The following is a 27,530-nucleotide window of genomic DNA, read 5'->3' as shown; positions in this document are numbered from 1 at the left end:
GCCTGACACGAAGCCACGTTTTCAAGACCTACTGCTAATTTAGAGGAGTCTCCTCTGGGGAAGCCAATCAGGCCAAGAAGGAATCTAGAGGCACTGATGTGAAAGGCTCCTGCACGTAGAAGGTCACCCCAAGAACCAGGGCTGCCAAGCCTCACATTCCCCGCACCCATCCCACAGCTGCCAACCCCTCTGCAGGAGCCCAGCCTTGATGGGAATGGACATCTCCACCTCCACTGCCTAGAACATTTCAGCTCTGATGATCTCCCAGCTTCTGGCCAGTGGTGCCCTCCTGCTGGCCCAAACAGATTTATGCCTCTCATAAATGCTAAAGCCACCGGCAGCACCAAAAGGCAAAGAAAGCAACCACGTGACATGCCCATGCCCAAGCCCATTTTGCAGCCACAGCTGAGACCAAGAAGGGTGACCTGAGAAGCCACAGGGTTTTAGCCTCAAAGTTGTGCCTTGACGGTCTCTGGAACAAGACTCAGTCTTCGAGTTGGAGCTGTACTCAGCTTTGTGAAATTCAGCAAACTCCAGAAAGAGGGCAGGAGGCACGTGCTGCTCCCAGGTTGGTCCTTGCACCCCACAGTCAGGCCCTAAGCAGGCTCCCCTGATTCCATGGCCCATGGTCAGCAGGACCTTAGGCACTGTCTCTTCTTGGCATCTCTCATGAGCTCTATCTAAGTGGGGCGTAGACCTGTTGCTCCTGGAACCTCTCTGTAGCTTCATAGCAAGGGGACATCACAGAGCCAGGTAGGGCAGACAGGAGGCCAACAAGACCACAGCTGATCCTTATCCTATGCCATGCCATCTTCTTCAGTTGGCGAACAGTCTTTCTCCTCTTCTGTCCTGTTATCCTTTCCCCAGATTGCCAGCCAGACCAATGTCACTGGTATCTAAAATCAAGCAAATTGCATTGTAGGGACTCCCCAATGATGTGAGAGTGCTCCTGGTTCAGCTTCAGTGTGGTAGCCAAGTGTGGAGCATGTGGGACAGGCCAGGTGCTGTTTCCAAGCTCGGCAAGACCCCAGCGTGTGACTGATACTTGGCACACAGTGGCATTCTCTCTGTTTGGCATCCTGAGTCACTCTGCAGGAGTCCTGGTCCCCGTGCTTTGGGTAGACTTGGGCAAGACCCCTTCCCTTTATAGTTAGAACCGCTGCCTTCACCATCTCCTCACTGTCTGTGCTTCTGAGATTTCTAGAAAAAACAGACTTACTCACCAAATGGCCACCAGGAAGGCAGCCCAGAAGGTGTCTGTGTGGTGACCTTTTGGTAATTACCAACAATACCTTTCCTCTTTTGTACTTTCCAAGAATTCTAATGGACCATCAAGTATCAAATCAGGCCCACTGGACCGTCCTTAAACGAGCTATCTTTAATCTTCCTCCGTGCCTAAATCCTGCCTGTCCTCTCAGTGCAGCCAAAGTCTGCATCCTCCTCTGCGGTTTGCAGAGGAGCCCACAGTGGTTTCGTGTCCTGGTTTCAATTTAGGGTCCTCTCTCCTCTAATCACCAGATGCCAGTGTGTTTTCTAATAATTCCCGTTTTGCCAGTTTCTGAGTTAACAAACTTCCTCTGCCCCTGGGTCTGAAGCCCTGCCCAGCGTGGTAGCCGAGACACTTGAGTTTTAATGAGGAGCCTTCTTTCTAAGCCATGAAGGCAGCTGAAATAACAATTACCTTCACGGAATCCCCACTTTTGTGCACTCTGAAGGTGCCTAGCGCCTGTGCTGCTGAAATGCCCGGGCATCCGATGACTTAATTCCTTGTGGATGGTTGTACTGTGTCCCCCAACTGGGGCTCCTGAAGTGGGGTCCCTCTGAAGCGGTCCTCACCATGCAAGATGCACTGGGTGGGATGGCTCGGCTGCAGTGGTTCCGGCCCTGCCCCCTCCCCAGCTGCTACGGCACTGATTTCTGTGTAATATCCGTGCCACGGTTCATGTCTTTCTGCAAAAACCACGTTCTGTGGGCTCCTACAACTTCTTCCCTGCGGGCAGCTGCTACTCTCAGAAAGTAGCAAACTGTTTGTTTTCAGAAATGAAAATTCCTAGTTCTGAGTTGGTCTTTGGGCTTAACTCAACACGGTGAAAACAAGTGCCTGGGTTGTCTGTGCCCAGTGGCTCTTGCTCAGAGCAACCTGCTTGCCTCCTGAGTCTTGGGTACCAGCTGACAGCCTGCTCCCGGACAGGGGCTCACACTGGGGTGCAGCTATACCCCGCCATTGTCCTCATGGCTGCAGGTCCCTCACTCACGAAGTCCTGCAGAGGAATACTCCCAACTCTCGCCTACCTCCATGCTCGCCTTTGTCTCACTGAGTCTTACTACTAATCCCTAGAATGAAACAAAGAATAGGGGTGACACACTGCCCTGGGGTGGGTGCTCCAGAAGCAGCTACCGCAAGGGAGTCTGGGAAGGAGGCATATATTAAAGGCCAATGCTATGAAGGACCAGAGGAGAGGGAGGACCATCCAGCAGGGGACTCATCTCTTGAACGCTTCTCCTTGCGATGAGAGATGGGTTCCTGCACCCCTCTGGCCGGCAGGGCACCTGATACAGGCTGTTCCCTGGGTTGTGGAGCTGCACAACTCAGCTGCAGCAGCCCTCAAAGGAGCTGGAAGTTATCCCCTGAACGCACTTCCTTCCTCAAAGCCCCGGGTGGCTTCCTTCCACGCCTGCTGCCTGCAGGGATGTGGAAAAACCTCACAGTCCGTGACAGCCTTGACCTCCCAAGAGCATTGCTTAGCTCAGTTAAAACCTCTCACAGTCAGGAGAGTGGCGACTATGTGAAGAGGTGAACCCCACTTCTTTCACCAGATGCAGTGCATGCCAAATAGGGCTGGGAGGGTGCACATTTTCAGTATCTGTAAGCAGGCATTGTGTGATACAGAGCAGAAGACATTTGCTTCCTTAGCCTTCTGCGAGAAAGTGTTTATTTTTACAAAAAGAGTCCATCAAACTGCAAATTAGCATGCATACGGCCCTTCCTGTTCCCTCCACCCATCTGGCTCCCGTGAAGAAATTATGCCCCTTCTCAGCTTGTCCAAACTGTTAGCACACAATCCAGCTCCTGTTTGCTTGGTGTCAATTTAATGTCGCATTAATTAGACAGCAAGAGAGGGGCAAAGAAGATGTTAGGGGGAGGACCTTTGGTGTGAGTCAAGTTGATTAAAAATGGTTCTTTCCAATTGGAAAACAGTTTGTTTAGTTTTGCCCCAGCGCAGAAATTCTAGTTGATTAAAGTCTTCGAAGCTACCTAATGAATTTACTCCATGAGATGTAAGTATTTACATCAGTGCAGAACTACAAGAGAGATGTGACTCCCCCACAGTCACTGTGAACATTCTCGAAGCACAAGAGGACCCATAACTCTCCTTATAACATGCAAAGCAATAAAAAGAAGATGAAGAGTAAAACGTTTAATCTGATGAACCAGGCATGGTGATGCCTATAAACCTGGCACTCGGAAGACCAAGACAGAAGGATCTCAGCAAGTCTGAGGCCAGCCTGAGCCACTAGTGAGCTCAAGGCCAGCCAGAACTACAGAGAGCGAAACCCTGTCTCAAAAACCAAGCAAACAAACAAACAAAAATTTAGTCTGATAGATGAGGCAGCACCACCCATGTGACAAGTTTGGGCTGTGGTTGAGAGGCCTGGGAGGGCCTGTCCATCACCTGGTACCACACTCAGCCAGGTGCCACCCAGCATTCTGCAGTGTGAGGCTGGGGTTTCCTCGCCTGGGGAAGGCGCACATGCCCCTATCTCAGGCTCGACACCAGGATCGGCTGGGAGGTTGGTTCTTAGAGACCTGGAATGTTCAGACGGAATTAAACAATCAGAAAATGACCTGGAACTTGATAAAAACAGGCTGAAGCAAGGCGGTCTCGCCTCTGCTTTTATTCAAATCTTTGGCAACCTGGGGACTATTATATTTAGTAATAATAATTGAACTATTCCATGTGTCCTGGCACTCATGATATCATGCAACATTCACTCTGGAATGGCTCTTAAGGCTAATCTACTCTAATAGCTTCGACTGAGAAATGCTCGAAGGGACCAAGGGACTTAGCTGCACATGGAATGCGAGGACAGAAGCCTGGGGGCCCCTGCTTACCCAGCCAACACTCTAGCCCTGGGCAGGCTTTTCTCCACCCTGTCCATGCCTCACAACATGACTAACAGGAGCTTGTCCTGGGAATTCCTTCACGGAAATAGCATGAGGTTTCCTGCATATATCAGATAAAGGAGCTGGTCTGTGGTCTGCCCCAGACCTGTTCCTTGGGCCTTGGCTTCTCTGGCTTGCTCTCAAACCCTTAGTCGGCCAAGATCTCAGAAACAAACAGCAGAATCCAACAGCTCTCAAGCCCTAGGTCTTCCAAAGGAGTTTTGAGCCAAGGATTTTCAACTTATCTCAGCCTGCGACCCTGCTCAAGCCTGAGCTGTGGCCGCACCCACGAATGCCTGCAGATGCCCTGGCCTGTGATGCTGGGCAGGGATGGCGAGCAGTGGGAGCCAGCATCTGTCCAGTGTCCCCTGGAGGGGACAATGTTCCTGCTGTCCTGCTTCCAATCCAATCAACACTGGCACTCCCCCCTCCTTTCCTGGAGACTCTAATGATCCCCAATCACAATACATGAGCTGTGCCATTCTGTTCAGAGCAGGAGCACCTGACTAGTTGGATAAATGAGTGAGTGAATGAATCCCCTAGAGGCGGAGTAACCGAGCCATAATCCCAGTTTCAAATGCAAAGGAAGAAGGAAAGAACTGAATGGAGTTGTGCTGCTTTGGATTTTGGGGTTTGAAATTTTCATCTGGACTTCTGAAAGGGGTCTTTCCAGAGCCCAGCACCTACAGAAAGTCAAAAAGCCATTAAGAAATGAAGTTATGTGGGATCATGACAGAGTTGATGCTTCCAAGATGCCCCATGAGGCAGGTACTTTGCTGTCCTCTCTGCCACCACCCAGAAAGATGAGACAGCCTTTGGGGGCCAAACAGCCCCTTTGAGCCCTGAGCCTTGGGCAGGACCTTGGAGCACAAATCCAGGTACTAGAAGCCTTGCAGGTGATGGCAACCACCCCCTTCTACCCTTTTGCATCTTGGGGTGGGGCTATTTCACTCCATTTCCGGCCCCAGCACACCCTGCACTTTGTCCCCAGCCGGAAGCTCAGCTTGCACACCCACCCTCGCCACCCTGAAGGCTGTCTGATGGGACTCCTTTCCCTTTCTTGGCTTCCAGGGTGCAAGCTGTAAAAAGGAAGAGGTGAGACTAAAGGGTTACACTCCTGGCCTCAAAGGAGATGGAGGGACATTCCTGGGGAGTGACACAATCCCAAACAGGCAGATCAAAGGGGCTGCGCGGGGGCCCAACCAGGAGCTTGCAGGTCTGGGCTGGGGTCGTAATTAGCTCCTGCCACCACCTCCCTCCCGGTGGGGCCCCCAGTCCTTCCTGAGCCCAAGCAGTGGGGGAGGGCAGGGAGAGGCCCGCCAGGAGCCGTGACATCTGGGTTGAACTTTCTGTTAGACATATGCAAAGTTTAAACATTTTAACAAAAAGCAGTCTACTCTGACTCTCCGGCACCACTGTGAGAACTGCCCTGTGCGGATCGCTCTTAAAGTATTTGATGAGAGTCTAAAAGGCTGACAGGCTAACACTTCACTTCCTTCCAATTAGGGCCCTTTCACATCAAAGGCCCAGGCCCCACTCAGCCAGCCTACTTGAATGAATTAGGGGACAGAATGAGTCCCGGGGCTGCTGCATCCCAGGCTGGGGCTCTGGGGGCTTTAATAAGATGTTGGGGGTCAGCGGGTCAGCGCTCTGACTGGGAGCTCCAGGAACTGCCAGAGTGCTTCAATATGTGTGGTGTTTGTCACGCAACCAGACCCACCACCGCCCCTCCCGCGGACCCTTCTGGGAGTACTCCGCACTGCACGGTGTGCAGCAGGGCCTGGGAGGCCAGGCCTTGGGGCGCCTCGGCTGTGCAGAGGGCACAGCGGTTCCCAGCCCCCCGGTGGATCTGAGCAGGCTTCGGGTGCACACTCCTTTCTCCCACGAGTCGTTGCTGCTGGCAGAGAAGAGCTTCTTTTGGTTCCAGGAAGTTTATCACCAGCAGCCTCCACATCCACCCATGCTTTTAACTTGACTTGTGGAGTCTGAACAGGCTTGGGTGCCTGCTGGCCTGCACTACTAAGAAAAGTGCCCTCTTACTGAGTGAGGAGAGGCCTCCCTGCTGCGTGTAGCAGCCCAGGCCTATCCTCCCTGCACTCCGGGAGGCTGAGGCATGGGGGAACACAAACACAAGCCCAACCTTGGTAACTGCAGAGAGATCCCATCACAAAATAAAAAAGTTTAAAAGGGCTGGGATGCAATTCAGTGCAAAAGCCCTGTGTTCAATCCCCAGTAGCTCTACAGAGAAAAACAAGAGAAGATCAAGGGCATAGACTGGGGTTCACACAGGCTTCTAGGGTCTACATGCATAGGCCAATGACTTCACATCTCTAAGCATCTACATCCTCTTTGGCAAAACAGAGTGTGAGCAGGCACTGATTTTGGAGGATGAGAAACAATGTCTGTAAAATGCCTATCACAGAATTGTACACAGTAGGTGCTCTGTGACAGTCACTTACTCTGCCTATTATGTCCAGTCTGTGTCATTTTTCTTGTCTCTGAGGCACAAAACCCGAAACCTACAAATCAAAGGAGAAAAAGGTTGCCTTGGGTCACAGTACTGAGAGGTTTTAGTCCATACCCAGTGGGCTCCAAGGCCAAGGGGTCTGGTGCAAGAGAGCTGCTCAGGGCATGGAGCACAGGAAGTGGAAAGAAGGGAGGAGCCGGGAGGAAGATGAACTCTTTCATGCTCCTGGGAACATCTTTTCTGCAGGCCCTGCCTCCAAAGCCCCTATCATCCAATCAGCTGCCAAGCATAGGAGGCTCTGAGAGCTGTTTTAATTCTAAACCTTAACATGCCAAAGAATTTTCTCCTCTCCTATTACCTTTTCCCCACTCCAAAAGGTTTTTCAGATAAAGCAGGATGAGAGGGCCTGTGGAGGCAGAGCTAAGCAGATTAGGATGCTGTGTAGGGACAGGGACAGGGCCAGCAGTTTCACAGAGGAGGATCTGGAGGGGACAGGTGCGTGCAATTCATCCCTACCAAGGAAGAAGGAATGTTGGGGGCCACAAAGCCAGAGCAGGACCACACTCCCCACACAGCATGCAGAGCAGCTTCGACCCCCATACCTGGGATAGTCCTGAACACAAGCCTTTCCCATGCCAGGAAAAGCAGAGAAGCAGGGTTTGTTTCCCCATCAGACAGGCGTGGCCACCTGTCCCTGTCACTGCAGTAGTGCAGAACTCCCTGGGACCTGAGTCTTCTACCATCAAATCAAGCCGTACAAAATGCCCTAGGATCTTGATGAAGACAGGAAAGCTTTGCAAACAAGTAGTGAACTGGACAGAAAAGCTCAGGCTGGGCTGGGCTGCCCAGAGAAATCTTCCAGAAGGGTGCATCCTCCACCGAGGAATTCATGACAGCAAACTCTTATTACACATAAAGCGTCCAAGGACAAAAAGCCAGTGCTCAGAGTTTGCCTTTAGAAATGTGTAAGAGATCCACAAAATCTGTTGGGAGCTGTTGAAGCCGGAAATTGACCACACGTGCAGAGCTGAGGCATGAGCATCCCAAGAATAAACAGTGCCCAGGGCAAGCTACAACATGCAAGAAGCTGCTTCAACCCAGAGAACACCTAACCCCAGGACAATCCAAAGAGTGTATTGCTAAGACAGGAGGGCGGCATAAGACATTAAGTTGCTAGAATGTATAAATAAATACCCCTACAGTGAAGGAGCAGTTCTCTTCCTCATTCAAGAGAGAGAGGTCCCCACCTGACCCCAGCTTTGGTGTTTTCTTTATCTCCTCACCCTTGCCATCCTTCACCCCAAGAACTTCAAGAGCAGTAGGGATCATAGCAAAAATCATGGAATGTACGTCATGGGGAAGGTAAATCCAAAGGGCAAATGAATATTCATTGTTATCCTAGCAGCTTTTCTGAGAGTGCTCTAGCTCTATGGTGGTTTCTGTCTGGCTGTTCCCCTAATGCCTCATGTGCTCATAGGTGGGATTTCAGGAAGGTGATTGGATCATTGGGGCATGATGCTCATTACTGGATTACCGGCTGGTGAGTTGATGGCTGTGCTGTTTGGAGGTGGGGCCTAGTGGAAGGGACGGTCCTGGGGGCGGGGCTGGAAGGGCTCCTCTCTCTCTGATTCCTCCCTTCTCCCTACTTCCTGTGTGCCATGCCCAGAGCAGCTCTCCTGTGCCAGACCCTCTGCCCCGCTGCCCTGCCTTGGAGCTGTTGACCATCCTCCTTTAAATTGTGGGTGTTTTTGTCCCAGAAAAGTGACTAAGGCAAGGTCTGTCTCCGTTGAGTCTGGAATGGTACACATTTTCATCTCTGCTGTCCAGACAAGAAGGTAGGCTGACCAAAGGTTTAGTAGCCTGTTCCATAAGTCATACCTGTAGTCGAAGATGTATGTCCCTTGCCCTTCAAACTGTGGGCTGTTACTGTGCCACTTATCGCCCTGCTAAACCTACCAGTGGTGCTTTGTTAGGTTTCACATCATGGGTCCTGTGCCTAATGACCTCATAGCATCAGAGTCTGGAAGAGGGCACAGAGTGACAGTCACCTCCTTCTACCTTCTAGACTGCAGCTGAGGCCACACTGCAGCCCACTCTTGTGTAAGCTTGATTCAGAGATCCTAAGGGTTTCTCAGGAACTCTGCTACCATTTGCCATTAATTAACTGGTCAGTGTTTGCAGGCCCCATCTATATTTCCCCTGTGACCAGGTCAGCTTTGACTCAAACATTCACATGCAAATTGTGACACATCCCTCACACTCAGAAGAAGCCGTTCCACTCAGAAGAGCCCTGGGATTCCTTTGCTCCTTCTCTTTTCATAGACAATGAAAGAGAAAACCCAGAGCATATGGAGCCCTATGATTTCCAGGGCCCCAGGGTCCCTGGGGACTCTCAGCCCCAAAGAGCTGCAGTTAAAGAGGTACCAATAGGGACGAAGACAGAAAGGTCTGCCCGTGGAGGGCATCTCTGGGCGCAGCCACAGCACTGGCTGCTTTACAGCGCTGCACTTCTGAGAATGCTCTGGCCATTTCCATATTCGAGAACCAAACGGGGTTCCCTGACTGCTGCAGCCAGCACGAAGCTCGGCCTCAGAGCTACCACACTGCCCAGTGTCAACGTGGTCAGACTCCACTAGCCTTTCTCCTGGCCACCACAGCCACATCCTCAGATTGGGACTTGGGCTTTGGTGCAGTCTGGACCTGGCGGAGATGGCAGACTCAACAGGTGAGAGCAGCGGGGAGCCAGGGAAGAGAACGCACCTCGAGGGAACGACCTTTATGTGTAAACATTAGCATGTGTGGCTGCCATGAGCCTCGGTACCCTGGAGCCGCTTCACTGTGGCTGTTGATGGTATCGGGTGGCATGAAGAAGGCCCAACCACGGGGCTTCCTGGAGGAGTCGGGGCTTGGCCAGAGCCCCTCAGCAAGGCAGGATTCTCCAGGGAAGGACTCAAGAAGTGAGGAGGACTGGAGGACGAGGGTTGCTGGTGCACGAGGAGGGTGAGGTACAGATCCACAGAAAAAGAGAGGTCTGGACTTCCTGGAGCTCACGTGGGTGCACCCCGCTCTTCTCAGCCCCAGTGCAGTCTCCTTTAGAGGCTGCTCCATCTCGTGTCTATTTTCCAAGCCTCCCCTTGTTCATTTGTAAGGTGGGGACCCAAATGGCCTTCCTCCAGACTCTTGAAAGGACCCTGCTGGGAAGTGGCCCTGGTGCTGGAGGTCTTGCAGAGCCCAGCCCTGCCTCTTCTGGGGCAGCCTTGGAGCCACACAGGCATTACCAGCAGAGGGGCCATGGTGCCCGCGTCCAGGAGCTTCAAGGAATTTGGGAATCCTCTTGCCACTGGCACCAGCCTCTTTCCCTGTCTCCCTCTTTCTCTCTGAAAACTGAGCCACACCCCATCCAGAGTCACATCCTGACCATGACTGTGCTGGTTTACAGCTCCCAGAGCTGCCCCTCAGGAAACTGTGGCTTCCAAATTTTCCCCAAACTGTGGGGGCTGACGACTGACCCCCTTGGAACTTGGGCTCCCTCTGTGCCCTCCCTGGCACGGATGCGCTGACTTCTGTGGCTGCTGTCAGCCCAACCTGGAGCTCACAAAGGTGGCTCATCTTCCAGGGCAGCTACACTCCAGCAGCTACCCTACAAGTGTTTGACCCCAGGTACCTCCAGGTCACGGGGATTTGTTAGCTGGACTCTGTGGGGCGGATGATGTTTTAAAAGGCATTTTATTGCTCTGTGACCTGTATGCACAGAGGGCAATTCTGTGGCTTTGTTTCTACAGAGTCGGGCTAAGCTGCAATGTCTCCAGCAAGCCACGGCCCACCTAGCAGACAGGAGGGGTGAGCCGGGTGTGCCCCCCCCCCCCGCCCATCCCATCGGTACTCTTCTCCCAAGGAGAGGTTTCCCTGCTGAAATCCTGCTTGGATCAGGTACCATTCTGCAGTGCTGTGACTGAGCTGATGTCAGGATTGCCCGTCCTGGGTGGGAGTGTGGGGGTTGCTTTGAGCAGCAATGGACGTGTTGGAACAGGCTCCAGTCCTCAGACAGTGCGAGGATCCTCAAAACACAGTGCAGCCTTGGTCTGATCACACACGGACATGACAGGCACACGTTTGGCTATTTTGTCAAACCCCCAGCCTCTCTGGCACCAGAAGCCAGAAGTGTGGAGTCCTTTATTGGCTTCCACTCCCAAGAGATGCATCAGACAGCCAGAAGAGAGGAAAAATCAGTTTATTAGCGTGCAGAGCACAAGACCCCTGCCTGGGGTGCAGAACACAGAAGTATGGCTGTGAACTTGGGTGGCCACGATGTCCTCAGCACCAGGAGGGTGGAGAGCAGTGGTCTTGCAAGAACTGGAAGCCACCCCGGGCATGAAGCAGGAGATGAGAGGCTTTGTGTGCAGGGAGCACTTACACTGCTTACCTTGCCATAACAAAGAATCCACGTTAGAAGTGGGTGACCCAGGAGAAGGGGGCAGAGTGCCCATCAAATGCAGTCTTGCTTGCTAGTGTGGGATTATTTATGTTGCAGGCAGCTGGGATTCATCATCAACAGGCTTCAAATACAGTAGATGCCCTGAAGGTCCCTTTGGTCACTGTGGATTGAAGTTAGAGGAAGTGATGAAAGACAGACAGGAAACAGGAAGTGGACCTGTGGAGGTGGGAAAGGCATGGAGTGGTGAGGAGACGGGAGGGAGAGAGAAGAAAGTCAAAAGGATCAAGGCCCAGACCTGGATGTGCATGCCCATAATCCTAACACTCAGGAGGCTGAGGCAGGAGGATCACTGTGAGCTTGAGGCCAGGCTGAACTACATAACAGCACCATGTCAAAAACAAAACAAAACCGACCACGACGCCATGTGTATAGGTACCAGTTCCACCATGACTGTGTTCACTAGGTGTAGCAAACATATGGTAATAAAAAGGAGGGTCAAAAAGTTTGCCAGATTTTTCTTTTTTTGATGAACGTAGGGCTGGTGGAGGGAGGAGGTCATTTTGGAGACAATTGTAATGCTTCATAAGCGTGATGGCGAAAGCCCAGCCTCAGGCAGCGGGGTTGGGTGGATAAGCAGAGGGCCCGTGGGAAACCCGGGATCCCCTGTAAGAAGCCACTGCTGGGGGGCCGCGCGGGCCTGTCCCCTGGACCGACGGAGAACACAGGACTTCAGAGGGCAAGGGCAGCAGCCCCACCACGGGGGAAGAACAGCAGGGTCATAAAGATCACATGTGCCGCCTGGCAGGAACCTCGGCCACGGCTCCTGCCCCTCTAGAGCGCACTGTGGTTATGGGCCCGGCAGGATTCATTTCATTGGCAGCCTTTGAAATGTCACTGCCCCCCAATCTTCATAAGAAGGAAATGAGGACTGCGGTGGGCAGACGAGGTGTTGAGCTGTTCTGGCCACAAGGTAAACGCCCCAGCCTTTGAAGGCCCTGCAGTAATCAGTAGCACATGTGCCTAACACCATGAATTGCACAAGACTCTGGTCAGGCTGGCAGGAGGAAGGGAGACCAGGACACTGGCAGGTGGCTGCTGTGTTGCCCAGCGGCGTGGGTGCCCACCAGAAGTAGAAGAGGCAGTGAACCCTGGGATCTGGGAAGAGGTCACCCTGAGCTCCTGGGCACTGTGCTCAATCCTCCGTTTCTCCAGGCCTGCTCATCACTGCCAAGTGGGACTTGGTGACAGCCCCAGAGCCGTGCAGAGCAAAGGTTGAGAGGCAGCAGTTCCAGGGCTACCTGGCAGATGCTTGCACCCCCATCCAGACTTCAGAGCAGCGCAACCATTGGGTGAGTCCCCTCACCTTTCTGAATTGACATCTGTGCTTCCACAAACACAGGAGACAGCTAGCATGCACACTGTAGGATGGACGCCAGGGCTGGAAGACACACAGCATCTGTGCACCGGGGCTACAGTAGCACATTTCCAGCACTCTGGGAGGCTGAGGCAGAAAGGGTGCACATTTGAGCCCAGTCTTGACAACAAGTGACTTAGCAAGACCTTGTTTCAAAATGAAAACTAAAAGAGGGCCAGGGATATAGGTCAGTGTGAAGGTGCTGGGTCCCAAAACAAACAAACAAACAAACGACACGGTGTGAAAGCTCTCCTCGAGCCAGGACATCCTATGATCTAGGGAACTGGACGCTCTGCTCAGAGGAATGAGGCACTGATAGCAGGAAAAGGACAGGGGACCGTGACCCAGGTCCATGGGCCACTTCAGACTTGGGATTTTCACTGAAGCCCTGCGCACCCAGTACTGCACCCATTTAGGACCAGACTAGGATATGAAGACCTTGACCCACCAGGATTGGAGCTCTGAACAGTTTCCCCAGACCCATGCTCCTAACAGCATGAATCCAGGTCACAGGATCATGACAGCCACCTACACCCCAAGGGACGCTCTAGCCTGTCCTGCCAGACGCCCTGAGCTTACTGGTAAGCTACGGGTTAGCAGCACCAGGTAGTTATGGTCTCTCTGTAGCTCCATCACCACTTGAGCCAACTGAGCTGGCCCTGTGCTTATAGGGACCCTGGAGCTGACCAACCCAGCCCTGTGCTTATGGGTTCCATCGCCTGTGGCCTTGGGGTTGGGACTCAGACCTGGCTCTCATTGCAGGGAGCAGCATGAGAAGGGCGGGAAAGGAGTCCAGCAGGCCACCTTGCATTCTAAGACAGTTTTCTGGTTCCTTTCTTTCCTCCACAAAGCAGGTATTGTCACCCTGGCTCTTTGGGACAAAACAGAATAAACCCTGAGGCCACAGAGCAAGACTGCAGTCCCTGCCCTTCTCCTTCTTGCAGGAAACACAGAGGCAGCATTTAACCTGCAGCCCTTGCCAACAGGAAGCCTTTTTCTGGGTCGTATCTGGACATCCAGGTCCCACTCAGAATTCGTTGGAGCTACTTAAGAGGGACAGACCACGTGACCCAGCAAGGAGATGCAGCGGCCCCTACCTAGGGCTGGCAACCAGGATGCTGCTTTAATTAGATTGCCATGGTAACAAGCAGGAGAACAATAGACAGTTGTGGACTCCAGGACCCACAGCTCCCGGCCCCACTCCCAGTGACTGCACCAGTGGAGGCTGGTCTTCATCTCAGGGAGAATAAAGTCCCCCAGTTTTCAGAGCTGCCTTACCACATTATCTGGACCACAGGGCTCCAGACGTCAAGCCCAGGTGCAGTTTGTTTTTGTATCCAGTGATGCTCAGGCCCCTGTCAACCTGAGCCTCTTCCAGCCTGAGTTTGAGGTGGCTCATTCTCAAGGGCAGCAAGGGTGAGGTGGATATGGAAGGGGACTGATGGTCTCAGAGGTAGCTTTTAGTTTCCAACAAGCCCTGTCCACCAGAGCCATCAGCATGCCTGTCCTGCCCAATGCACTGTCTCACCCAAGCCCCAGAGCCATGACCGGGGCTGTGCCTGAGCCTTGGGGCTCTTCAGGGACAACAAACCTGGCAGACCAGCGGTCTGAGCCATGACAAAACGTGAGGTTTCCCTTTAGTCCATCTGATAAGATGCAGTTCACTGCGGCCATCAGTGTCTCTGAGACCCATAAACAATGGAAAGATCATTTGAAAATAAATGACCAGTGCGCAGCAGGGAAAGCACCCTTGCACTGGTGCTCTCCAGGCCTGCCATAAACCCGCTATCTTCTCGGCTCGGGTGGCCTGGGTCACAGGCCATAAAGGGTTTCCTCAGGGAAATCTTCCGATGGAAGACTCCAGCGAGACGGACTCAGGGCCAGTGGGGGGCCTCAGAGAACAGAGCTGAGGCTGGCGGTGGCGCGGGGCGGGCGCATGCAGGGGAACCATCTGCTGCCCACCCGCCATCCACCGCCAGGACCGCAGGTCACTGCTGAGCCCCTGCCCTAAACAGACTGCAGCCTGACCCACTTTCGCTGATGGAAGAGGCTGCAGTCCCCACAGCAGGAAGCTGCATTTCCCTTTGGAGAGGGGACCAGTGACCTGGATTCATGTGAAATGAGGAGACTGTGACTTCAGATTTTGTTATTTCCAGAGAAGTCAGCTGCTTGAGAAGAGAGGGGCGAAGATGGAGTGGTAGAGGAGGCACAGGGGCCTTGGGGCCAGAGACAGTGGTGGTGGCAGACAGGGTGTCGGGAAATGAGCCCAGCTCCATTCTGCCCCCACTGCTCCTGGAACTGCTTGGCACTGCAGTGGCCTTGGGCTACCTCAGCTGGGTGTCCCCAGAGACACAGGGGTGCTGGGGCTATCTGTGAGCTTCCCCCTCCTCCAGCTGGGGGTCCTCTCTCAGGTATGGGAGGACCCCTCAGACCATAGGGCCTTTGCCCGTGGCTTCCATTCTTCCGGCCACTCAGTCTTCTACCCTTCACCTGGGTTCATTCTCTGTCCCAGCGCTGTCACTGTCCCATGAATCCTCCCCCAAGGCAGTCTGGGTCCAATGAGGGCCCACCAGGCTCATCCCACAGGGGCAGGACTTGATACTGGGAGGCTGTTATATAGGTGAGAAAGGGATGAAAAGGTTTTTTAAAACTAACATGGGGTTTCCTGGAGGCAGAGCCCTCCGGGAGCTGGAGCAACCCCACCACAGATCCAAAGGGAAGAAGGGCTGGTACCAGGGGCTGTAGGGGGACTTCATCCCAGTGTGGCAGGGGTGTGAATCAGCCATGCGCGACCTCCCAGCCCCTAGCTGAAGTCTGAGCATGGGGAGGTGTAGGGTGTGGCTGTGTCTCATCACCTCCAGTACAGGTCCAGAACTTCCTGCCACGCCCATCGTGCACCCCCAAGGCCAGGACCCAAGCAGCTCACACGCAGTATGGGGAAACATCAGAGTGGGTGTGGATTTGGTCAAGATACCAACTAAGCAACCATACAAACCCACACCCAGTACATTGCCGGGTGGCTTTTGTGTGTGACCGGGTACGCTCCATGTCTCAGGCCTGGCTCAGAGCCTCGCCTATCAATTCCAATAAATATGCATCAGCCAATGGAATGGGAAGAGTGAGATTTCCAACCTACATCTCCACAGTTGCAAAGTGGATCAAATTCCTTCTAATATAGGTCACCTGGGGCGACTCCCCCAAAGGCAAGTGACACCCAAGGTCAACTGCCCCAGCCCTTTGTCCTAAGGCCAATACCCAGAGGCAAAGAAAAGAAAAAAACAGACCACTGCACAACAGGACACAACCACACCAGGCCTGGATTTGACCGGCAGTGGCCTCTCCTCACCTGCAGCTCCCCGGGGGCTCGTGCACAGGGCGCTGCCCCTTGAGCATCGAACTACACCAGAGTGGATTATGGGAAAGGACATGCATGGTAGACTCTGATTCAGCGCCCTGTCAATCACACTGTCAATCACATTTGCTCTGCGAGACCCAGGAGGAGGGACCTCCACTCAGGAACAATTTAATTCTTAACCACGATCCATGCCCTCCGTGCACCGCCATTTTCCTTCCTGTGGGCGCTATCATGCTCTTTGAGAGCAAACCATCGCCATCTCCTAATTCGGCTTCACTAAACTTCTTTTCTCACAGAAACACATCTGGGACCCCAGCACCCAGATGTCCCCGGTTTACAGGGTTCTTGTCCGATACCCAGATGGTGGACAGGAAAGCTCAAAGCCATTTGTACTCAGTTGCCGTAGGACTCAGGAGCCCTGGGGTGGCATCTGCCCCTGGCTGTGTCCCCTGCTGCTTTTCCAAGGCTCGTGAGGAGGTGGAGCAGAGCCCACTCAACACCTATCTCCCCCTGAAGAATTTCAAAAGCTCCTTCTGCCTATTTTTGTCCCGCGCTGCTGAGTGACTACGTGGGTTATCACGTGCAGCAGACAGCTCTGTAGCAGTGCTGACATGCCTGGTGTTTTCTGATAGGACCACATTGCCTGCAGAAGCCATTGAACACTGTGATCTCAGGGTGCCGGGGTGGACACAACAGACAGATGGGGTGCTGGGCCTGGATTCTTCACTGGAGACCAGAAACCACAAACATGCTGTTGTAGTCACGGGTTGTGAGGAGAACAATTACAATCAGGACACAGAATTTATAATATTTTATGATGGCCACCCAGAGTTAAACACAAGAAAGCGCAGGAAATCTGTCCACACTAAAGATCCAGAATATTCAGCCAAGGGCCTGGATCCAACAGCAGTGTCCTGCATGAGCCCAGATGAAGACCTAGAGCCTGTGACAATGGCTCCCACAAGTCCAACAGGGGTCTAGAGCTCACAAAAATGACTCACGCCAGTCTGTCTTTCGGGTCTGTGCTGGGAAGGCCCAAAGGTCAGTGGTGGAAACTAGAAAGTCCATGCCAGCAAGGTGAAGGAAGGTTGAGGTGCTGGTAGGTTGAGGATTCTATACTGGAGCCAAGGAGTCATGCTCAAAACAAGGACCAGGGCTGCCCTGAAAAACACCACAGTCATCCTCAGCCCCAGTGAAGTCCTCAGCTCCTCTGACGATGAGAACAGTTGAGTACATGCCAGAGAGCTAGCATGACAAGCTTCTCCTGGAGATTAAACAGCACACATCTTCCCCTCTGGAGCCAAGAAGCGATGTTCATGTAAGGACCAGAGCTCCCCCAAAGTGAACCACAACCACTCTCACCAACAAGGTCCAGAGCTCCTCCAATGACAATGGTTGAACTCACACTGGGGAAGCCTGCACGACGAGCTCCTCCAGAAGAACCAACAGTTCAAATAGCAACACTTAGGAGACCCCACAATGCCTAGCTCTTCTCCATGTCTCTATTTATGCTGGTAACTTTCCCCAGGTGGGCCAGCTACACTCAGCACCATGCTGATTTAATTCGGCTGGTGTTCAGTTGACCATCAGTTTTTAATCCATAACATACGGGGTCCTATGAGCTGTTCCCACAGCTCCCAGGCAGTGCAGCCCAGCCAGTCTCAGAGACGACTCTGCATGCTCTATGAATCTGACTCAGGGTATGTCCATGCCCACATGCCCAAGAGGCAGCCTCCCACAGGTGTCAGTCAAGGAGGTGGCTGTCACCCCTCTTCCAAGTGACTGAGGGGTCAGGAGCCTCACTTCTGCCCCTTTCTTATCAGCTCCTCCTGGGCAAGTCTCTCCTGCATCCATCACGACTGGTCCTCAGATCAACTGTGCATTTGAGTCATGGGTCTTCATGAAGTTTCGCCAGTGTGTATGAGAGAAGATGGAGCTTCCTATGAGCCGCCAGGACAAGACCACCTTGCTGTGTGTGTGCATGTGTGTGTACGCAGGAGCATGCTGGAGTCGGGGTACTAGGAACTGAACCCAAGGCATTTCCACTGAAACTTTTTTACTTTTTAACAGAGGCTCTCCCTATGGCACTCAGTTGCCCAGTCTGGTCTCAGACTTGAGATTGTCCTTCCAGAGTGCACTGCCATGCCCAGCTGCTCTAATATTCTTCACTGCTCATCAGCACCAAGAATCATAGCTGATCAGTCCCACAGCCTGAGAATGAGCATCCTGAGGAGCCCCAGGAGCTACCGAAGGGACAGCATGGGGCTCCGTGGTGAGAAGTCCTGCTCTGATCCCTAGTTCTTGGGGCAGAGTGACTTGAAGATGCTGCCTGGGGACACAGCCATTTTGCAAGTAGAGAAGTGGTGCTGGACTTTCTGCAGTGCACGGGGCACAGTCCCCAAGTAAACAATGATCTATTCCAGATGTGCATAGTATCAGCACTTCTGCAATTTTAATGCATATATGAGTCAACCAGAGATGGAGTTGGATTACAGGTTCTGACCCATGGCTCCAAGGTTCTGCATTTCTGAGTCCCAAGTCATCCTCAAGGTGCTAGTCCTCCACAGCTGAAGTTTCTTCCACTCCCTACACATCCTCCTGTGCAGGGATAATGTCATCATGTGCCAGGCTTCCTCAGTGCTTTTGACGGTGTAATTGCTGATGCAGGAAGCACTGGGTCTGGTGGTGCACATCTGTAACCCTAGCATCTGGTTCACACCCCACCTAGGTGATGTAATGACTTAGGGAAACCCTAGCTCTAAAAAACAAAAAAAGGATTGGAGGTGTAGCTCAGTGAAAGCTCTAGGATCAATAGCCAATATTGCAACAAATAATAATACATGGAAAGGGTGGCCCGATAGGAGCTGAGCTGCACAGTCAGCGGTAAACAATAAGGGAGCAGAGCTTCCTTTGTGTCTTCAGCCACCGCCCGAAGCCCACATCATTGCCTGAGTTCTGCCTCCATTATCAGCAGGGCATTGCATTCCGGGGCACTCCAAGCCCCACTGTGAATTGTGCATACAGGGATCTTGGTTGCTGTTCCTTGCGAGACTCTACCCCTGATTGTTTCAGGTGAAGCTGAGGTGGTGACGCTGGTGCTGAAGAGCAGCTTCAAACTCAGATGAATTTCACAGAAAGATGTGACTGCAGACCATAACAAGTCAGTGTTTTCAGACTCATATCAAAACGTCAGTCAGTGGCAAGGGACAATCAAGTGCATTTGGTGGCCACCTCAAGTCAGAATCTGATGCTTGTCTTAGTCTGTGTGTAGCCTGCCCACTATTTTGTTTACCACTTCCATCCCTGCCTCCTCCTCACACTGTGCCCTTGGCTCTGCCACCACTTAGGAAAGCCCACAAACTAACCCTGGCCAAAAATCCAATTTCACTTCTTTGAAAAGTAGGCAAATCTCAATGAAGATTTGGGAACACAGCAGAACTGCCTGCCAAATAAACAAGCTTCATGTAAAAGAAAGCTTCAAGAGTCCTTAAATTATGGGTTCATTGCAGCAGGCAACTCACACTGTCCAAGTCTGTCCAAGAACAGTATGTGGCAACAGGCTCTCTCATGAAGCCACACAGCCTTCAAAACTGCTTTGTCACCTGGAGACCAACCACCTGTGGAACTTTTCAAAAGAAAAATAAATGAAGACAAAAATAATGAGCAACTATTAAAGACCACCATTTCAGCTAATGTGTCTACACCAAGAGCGTCATTCTTAGTGGCTGAACGCATTGCTAACACTATGCTGCCCTTTACTGCTGGTGAGCATTCAATTGTGTCCACTTCAAGGACATTCATCATGAACATTGGCCATGAACTCTTAGGAGATTCTGCAGTTCAGAAGGTGGCATGCGTTCCTCTCTCAGCTGGTACCGTGGTTGAATCGGTCAAAGAGCAGAAGGCGATTAATGAGTCCTCACAATGCTCGATCCAGTAAGCTTAGTCCACTGATGTTGAAAGTAAGGGAACAGAGCTTGTCTCTGTGTGACATAGTTTTCAGGAGGTTGTACACGCAGATATGTTATGTGCTCTTTTGCTGTCAATCAGCACCACAGCCGCAGAGCTACTCTAGTCTTTGAGTGATTATGTATCAGGAAAGCTGGACTGGTCCCTTAATGTTGGCTCATTAACAGATGAAATGGTCACCAAGACTGGACAGCTGTTTTCACTGATCAGAGAGGTCACTCCTGAGTGTGAGTCTATGTACTGTGTCACCCAGAGAGCAATGCTGGCTAGCTGAAAATGGTCCCTGAGATGTTGTAAGGTGTTACAAGGTGGGGTTAAAATCATCAACACATTCACTCATGCACTCTGGAAGGGGATGGATGAAGCACACATACATATTCTCTTATCCACAGAAGTAAGGTGGTTTCTAAAGCAGATCACTGGTCAGAGTTTTTGAGCTACAAGAGTTGCCTCAGAGATTTCTTTCAGAAACCAGTGACACAGGATAATTCATAAAACGTGCTTTATTGGTGTGACATGTTCAGCCTGCCCAACTAACTCTGTCACTCCAGAAAAAAGTGACAACTGTGTTCAATTTGGCAGATAAAGTGGCTGCATTCAAAGCCAAAAACTAGAATGATGGGGGTGAGGAGTGAACATTAAGATTTCTGACACATTTCAAACATTACCAGAGATTCTGAAAGAGACTGAGCCAGGGCCTGCTTTCTCCCAGCTGCCGCATGATCACCTGTCTCAGCTTTCAAAAAAGGCTGAGCATTGCTTCCCAACCATAAGACTGTTAAATTGAGCAAAAAATTACTCTGTACCCTACCGTGAGTAAGCTGGGTCCAACAATTTGGTGCATTCTGAAGGAGGAGATTACAGGTGAGGCGGCCTTAAAATTGTGTCTGAGACAACTTCAAATCTCCATGCATTCTGGATTAAAAAGGTGGAATACCCTGAGATTGCTACAAAAGCACTGAAAGCCTGCTTCTGTTTCCAACATCCTGTCTTTCTTCGCAGTGACAGCAACCAGAAGGAGATTATGGAGCAGACCGGACGTGAGAACACATTCCAGCGTAACTGTCTCCGTCACCCAGATGCGGGAAGACAAGCTCAGAGCTCCCACTGGTTCTGTATGGTGGTGAATGGTACAATTATTCCATTAAATATCACACTGTCAAAATAGAAATAAAGTGCACAATACACATAATGTACTTGAATCGTCTTGACCTCCCTCCCTCGTCTATAGAAAAATTGCCTTCCAGGAAATTAGTCCCTGGTGCAAGGAAGGCTGAGGGCCACAGGGGTAAGGTGCTCACCCACCCATGCCACCCATCAACAAGGACTCCCGAGAGCTGGCTTCCTGCCTGGAGCTTCCTGCACAGCATGTGGCAAGTGTCAGGAGCTCCAAATACGTCTGTGGACAGAGTTAACCGGCCGCAGTAGAAGACGGCTTTCTTGTAATGGAGAAAATCATTTCCCAAGCTTCTTTGGTTCACCCTCCCTTCAAACTAGCTGCTGCTTTTATCTGCAAGGTGCTTTTGTCTGCATTATCTCGATTGATCTTTATCACCCGTGGACAAGAAAAGCCAGGCTCAGTTCTACTTCTGGATGGAAAACTGAGGCACAGAAAACCTCCATGAGCACAAAAGCCAGCAGCCCTGGGGCATGCAGGGCCGCCCTCTGCTGCTTGCTTCTCCATACAACGGCATGCTGCCTGTCTCTTCCTGTCCCATTTTCTCTGTCTTTCAGCTCCTGCTTTGTACACCAGGGAGCCATGTCCTCTGTCTAACTGGCTCACTTCTGAGCCCCAAGGACTGGGGCTGCCGTGGGTGGGTGAGGACCCCCAGGAATGACAGCTTGAGATGTAGGATCAAGTTAATCAAGGTCCCCTGAGTGCTGGGTGCTCTCCACCTGCTCCACCCCACCCCACTGAGAACCCCCACTATAGTTGCTCCAGCTGCAGGGCTACACCTGGACTCACCCCAGAGGTATGACTGGCCCTGTGACAGCCAACAGCAGAGAAGGAAGCTGCAGTCCATGGCTCCTTCCCTCAGTGTGGCACTGGAAGATTTCTAGCTGAATTCCAAATCTTGCTTCTCCAGCCATGGGTGGCCCCTTTACTTTCTTTCCCCTCCTGGGTTCTCATTTCTCTCTCCTGATAGTCAGCCCAGGACACCACCTACTAACTGTGCCGTCTCAACTCTGCGCCTAGATGATCTCCCCAATCTCCGTCTCACCAGCTACTCAGCAACTTCTGTCTAAACATGCACCTCTCCTCTGACGATATGTGCAACTGCTCACTTAGAGCTGTCGCTCGGATGTCTCAAAGGGAATCTCTACATCCAGAGCTAAATCCTCGAGCGCCTCCTAAGACACCAAACCCACCCCACCTACAGCTGACCTCACGGCTGCAATGCCGACTTTCTCCCACCTTTGGAGAAATCCTTGCTGCTCATCCTTCTCTCCCAAGTCTCACACGTGTTTCTCTTGTGTTTGAAATGTACATCACTTGTCTAACTTTCTTTTCCCCATTCTGGCTCCAAGCCACAGTTATCTGTCAGCTGGGGACTATGTGTGCACCCCAACTTCTCTCATCACTTCCATGCTTACCGTCCTGTGGACTACTCTCCACAGAAGTTCATGTGACAGACTGTGTAGTGGGTTGTATGAGCACCCCAAAACACTTAGGCCCCACCTTCTATAACTTGTAACCCAGTAAATGTGACCTCACTTGAAAAACACATGATGACTATTAATCCTAGTGTGTTAAACTCCATTAGATTAAGAAACACTGGTAAGCGCCCCTGGTGAGGGCCAGGAGGAGAACCAGAGCTCCTGAGACCTGGCCATGGTGGGACTCAGGCAGCTTATTCTTCTGCCCTCTTGGTAAGCACCCCCAGAGTGGGCCAGGAGGAGAACCACTGGCTCCTGTGAGCCTACCAGCTCTTGGGATGAAAATCAAGCACCCTTTGTCCTCCTGCCCTGCCCCTCATAGCTACTGGGGATAGATGTCTCAGCACCTCTTGGGAGGATGACTATATGCAGTGTAGCAAATATGGGGGACTTCCTTCTATCCTCTGTTTGAAGGCAAAGGTTGTTTTCATTGTTTTGTTTTGTTATGTTTCTTTTGCTCTATTCAATACTCTCAATTGGTTGTATAATGTTCTGTTTTTGGTTTGATTTTGCTATACCTAATTGACTGGACAACTATTGTGAAATTAACGAGATGTACTATCATACCTATTACTACCATCCAGTATCCTACTGTGAAATTCTGTACCAATTTCACTGCATTGTCTCAATTGGCTTTGTTCTGTCTTGTGCTGTTGCATTTTTACTACTTTCAAAATAAAATTAAAAAAAGAAAAGAAACACCTAGCACATTAGTTAAGCATCAGCCTTGCTGAGTCATAAAGAGGTGACCTTGCTACTTTATCTGGTTCCCTGTCCCTTCCCTTTTTGGCTCATAGTTCTAGCCACCATGAACTAAGAATCTTTGCCCCACCATCCCCTTCTGCCATGATGTCTCTGCCATGGAGTCAACCAATCATGGACTGAATCTCCTAAAACCATAACCCAAACTAAACCTCTCCTTCTTGAAGCTGTGGGTGTCAGGTAGCACGCCCAGCAATGGGAAAGCTGAATAATGCCAGTCTTTGCAGATGCTATTGAAGACCTTGAGATGATGTCATCGTAGATTATCTGAATGGCCTCAAACCCGAGGACAAATGCCCTTAGAAGAGGAAAAAGGAAAATCAGAGACACAAAGGAAAAATCTGTATGAAGTTAGAGGCAGAGACTGGTCGTATGCAGCTACCAGTCAAAGAATTCCTGGAGGCCCCCCAACTTGGGAGGCACAAGGAAGGGTTCTCCTCCTGCAGCCTCAGAGTACCTGTGGCCAAGGAGGGGGAGCCTGAAGGAGCGGCAGGGAGTTCCAGTTCCTGAGGGAGTAAAATAAGTAATTCACACTGATGGCAAGGGTCACAGCCTCAGTTCAGGAGGCAGGAGACTCTCCGGGTAGGGAGAATTTCCTGCTTTGTCTGTTTTATATAGACTTGGATTCAGGTATATCAGAAATGTTTGACACTGATGTATTATGGAGCTGTGGGTTTTTAGGTATGATCATAGCATGCTGGTCACTTTTTAGAAGCTGTATTTTTTAAAGTTATGTACTGAAACATTCCCAAGAGAAATTGTACAGTGTCTTGGATCTGCCCTACAACAAGCTGGTACAGAGGGCTGGCTGGGTGTACACAGTGAGGCTGGCTGTGAATTGAGAGTTGCTGAAGCTGGAGGTCAGATGCATTGGAGATCATTATTCTCTTTTTTCTTGCACTGGTTTGAAATTTCTCATAATGACAAGTTTTTTAAATAAACAAATAAACATATGCTCCCAGAAATGAAATCACCAGCTCTTGAGTGCTTCCAAAGCATTTAGAATGTGTTGTCAAATTGCTTTGACAAAGGCTGTGGCAGTTTCTAGTCTCAGGAGCAGGATGTGAAAGTGCTGAGGATATAGTGTTTTAAGAGAATATAGACTCACCTGAGTGGACGTAAGAACGTGTGCCTCTGCATGGCCCACACAATAAGAATAACAGCCTACAGGGGGACCTGATGGATAAGTCGTGGTAGAACGCCTGCAGCTTGCACCAGGGCAGCAGGAACAGCCATCAAAGGGGAACTGAGTTCAGCACTCAGGTTATACGAGCCCGAGCTGCCCTGGAGAGGGGATCCTGGAGCATTTCTGGCACCGTCACAGAAGATCTCCCCGAACATCGACGGAGGGCAGTGTTCAGTGGGAAAATCCACAAGCAGCACCTTGGTAAAACCTGATTGTCTTCGAGAGGCTTCCTTCCACTGAGGGGGCCAGACCAGGGCCCGGGCTTCTCCACCCAGCATGAAAGGAAACTGTTTGCAATCAAGTAATTCCGCGCTCCTGTAATTTTCCAATTAAGCATGATTGATGAGCTGCATTCCTGTCTCGGTATTAGACAGGCAGCACCTCTTGGCAGCCACAGCCAGCCTGCAGCAGAAGCAGCCATGTACGTGGACAGTTTCTTAACAGTCCTCAACTCTCGGGCACAAGTCACATCGTCACCCTCCAGGGACATCCCCTGGCTCTCAACGCACCAGATGGCAGGTGTAGCAGCCCACAGTATAGGTTACAGGTGCACCAGTGCACGGTCATATGCAAGCCCAGCCGGCCTCCATCCCACAGGCACTGAATGGCAGACACCAGCCCGTAGCCTGGTACCAGACAGATACCTACCTGTTCCCCAAAAATAAGACCTCACCAGAAAACAAGCCCTACCATGATTTTCCAAAATGCTCATGACGCCAGCCCAACCCGAAAGTGCGCCATAGTTAAGACTGTCAGCCAGAGTGACCAGTTAGTCAACGAGCAGCCTGTGTGAAAGGGAAGTGCTCGTCCGGGAGCGCTCTGCTGCTGGACAGGGGACAGTGGGCTAGTGGTTCCACAGGAAGTGGAGTCCCAGGAAATGCAAGGCCAGGACTTGAGGTTTGAGAGTTATGAGGACATGCCAGAAGAAGATGACTGGACTGTATGTGAATAAATGTGGATTTTTATACACAGATAAATGTAATTTTATACAGGAATAAATGCAGATTGTTGTATACAAACAAATACATTCCCCTACTGAGCATTTTGGAGCAAAAATTAACATCAGACCTGGTATCATTTTGAGGGAAACAGGAAAGTCAGAACCTCTGCATCAAAGCGCCCATGGATAGATAAGGAGAGAGACGGAAGAACCACTGCATAACCTGTGCTAGCGCTGGGGAAGGGGTGGCCACCATCAGCGAGCGAGCTCAGAGCATCCTGGGGGAAGGAGGCTGTGGCTGAGGCTCAGGGCCATTCGGAAGGGGAGGAAGGCAGCCAGGGAAGGCGTGGGCACCCAAGGGGCCAAGACACATGGCAGGTGCTGGAGAGGAAACCATAAACAGCACTGGTTCGGTTCCAGCCCTTGTCTCCCAAGCAGAGCACTGCCCTGCTCCCAGAGGCTTCATGCTGGACCTCGGTCCCAGACAACAGTGTGCTAGGAGGGGACAGTGCATGGACTAGACAGTGAGTGGGGGTGGACAATGTGCAGGGTGGCCAGTGCATGCAGTGGACAATACATGGGGTGGACAGTGCACAGGTGCTCAGGGTACTTCACAGCAGAAGTGTCTGACAGGTGCACCTGTACTGGCCCTATTAGTGTCAGCAGGAACAGTCACAGATGTCCAGGCCTCAACCCATGGGCACCAGGAGCCGGCTCAGGGAGACAATCTTCTCACTGTCAGATGGGCAGGGGTGGTCTTGGGGTGATTCCAGGGTGTGATATCTACCATGCACTTTATTTTCCTTATGATGACATGACAGCTTCCAGAGGAATGGGCAGCCCAAGTCCCCTGTGTGCGAAGTTAGGCTGGGCTGGAGCTCCCAAGAATCTGACACAGCCAACCTCAGATGTCATGGGAGGAAACAGCAGGCCACAGGAGGGTACAGCAGGTGATAGGAGTGACACCAGGTAGCAAAAAGTGACAGAAAGTGACAGGAGGCCACAGCGGGCAACAGGAGGCCAGGCACCCAGTGGGAGGGCACTGTGCCTGCTCCTAACCTTGGGACTGAAGCCCACAGTGTGCTCTGACACCACAGGGTGAGGCTGTCACTTTACCTTTGTGATCTTCATTCCAGTGACCCCAAACCCCAGTGCAATTGTATGAAGGGAAGAGGTCAGACAGACAGAAATCAGACAAATTCCACCAGAACAACAGTCTACAGAGTACCAGACCTGTGCTCCTCAGGCCATCAAGGTCATCAGAAAGCACAGCTGCAACAGGGGCCCAGAGATGCACGGCCCAGTGGGGTCCTGCAGGGTCCCACTCTCAGAAACTCTGGGTGAAAACAGTGCTGATTTATTAGTCATAAGAAATATGCCAAACTATTGGGAACCCTAGGGGAAACTGCAGTCAGTTAGAACTCTGTACTATCGCCTCCAATTTTCTATAAATCCGTATCTGTCCTAAATAATGAAGTATGTTAATTTTTTAAAAAATGAAACCAAGAGACATGGGCTTGATCCCAAGTAGAATTTCTGGTAGGAGCGGTAAGGGAACCTAAGGACACAGGGAAGGTGCGTTTCCAGCCAGAGGGGAATTGGTGTGGGACCAGGACTCTGAAGTCCCTGAGCATGGGTAGCTAGAGAGGGAGGTGGACCACTTAGCAACCTGGAGCTGCAAATGGTGAAAGGGCTCAACACTAGTAGCCACTGATCAAAAGAATCCAAAAGAATCCTCAGCTGGACTTTACTTTAAATGACTTTGTTTGTTGTCAAGTGGAGCTGGATGAAGCCACTTTGATTCACAGGGTGATGATCAGGAGAAGAAGGAGGTGATGTCCAACAGCAATTTCTATACTCTCAGAACCCAGTTTTAAAATACTACTATTGTTTCCAAGATATGGGTCAACAGGTGAATGGACAAAGAAAATGTGCTGTCCACACACTGTGAGCACTGCTCTGCACGTAAAGATGCATAAATGTGAGTCCAGTGCAGGAAAATGGATGCATCTTGAAACCATAATACTCAGTGAGATAAATCAGACACATGGGCTTAAATGTCACATGGCTTCTCTTCTATGAGAAATACAAAGTACGGCTAAAAAGCCAAATAAAAGTTAGATAATAGGAAACAGGGAGACGTTTCCTCACAGAGAAAGGAGGGGGAAGGAGGGACAGG

The 27,530-nt window shown here is 51.3% G+C and overlaps 1 long non-coding RNA gene across 1 annotated transcript; it reads left to right on the top strand.

Moving 5' to 3' along the window:
• The first annotated feature begins 5,072 nt into the window (after positions 1-5,072).
• Positions 5,073-20,978, top strand: LOC134477146 (uncharacterized). Its single transcript, XR_010049058.1, has 4 exons — positions 5,073-5,260; positions 8,110-8,172; positions 12,280-12,416; positions 20,808-20,978. It is a non-coding gene; the product is annotated as an uncharacterized LOC134477146 (long non-coding RNA).
• Positions 20,979-27,530: the final 6,552 nt, after the last annotated feature.

Source organism: Cavia porcellus, unplaced genomic scaffold (assembly GCF_034190915.1).
Source record: "Cavia porcellus strain 051 isolate PalLab524CR breed Dunkin Hartley unplaced genomic scaffold, mCavPor4.1 scaffold_8, whole genome shotgun sequence".
Taxonomy (NCBI): domain Eukaryota; kingdom Metazoa; phylum Chordata; class Mammalia; order Rodentia; family Caviidae; genus Cavia; species Cavia porcellus.
Note: the sequence above shows the minus strand (reverse complement) of the source record. Positions and strands in the feature narration are given on the sequence as shown.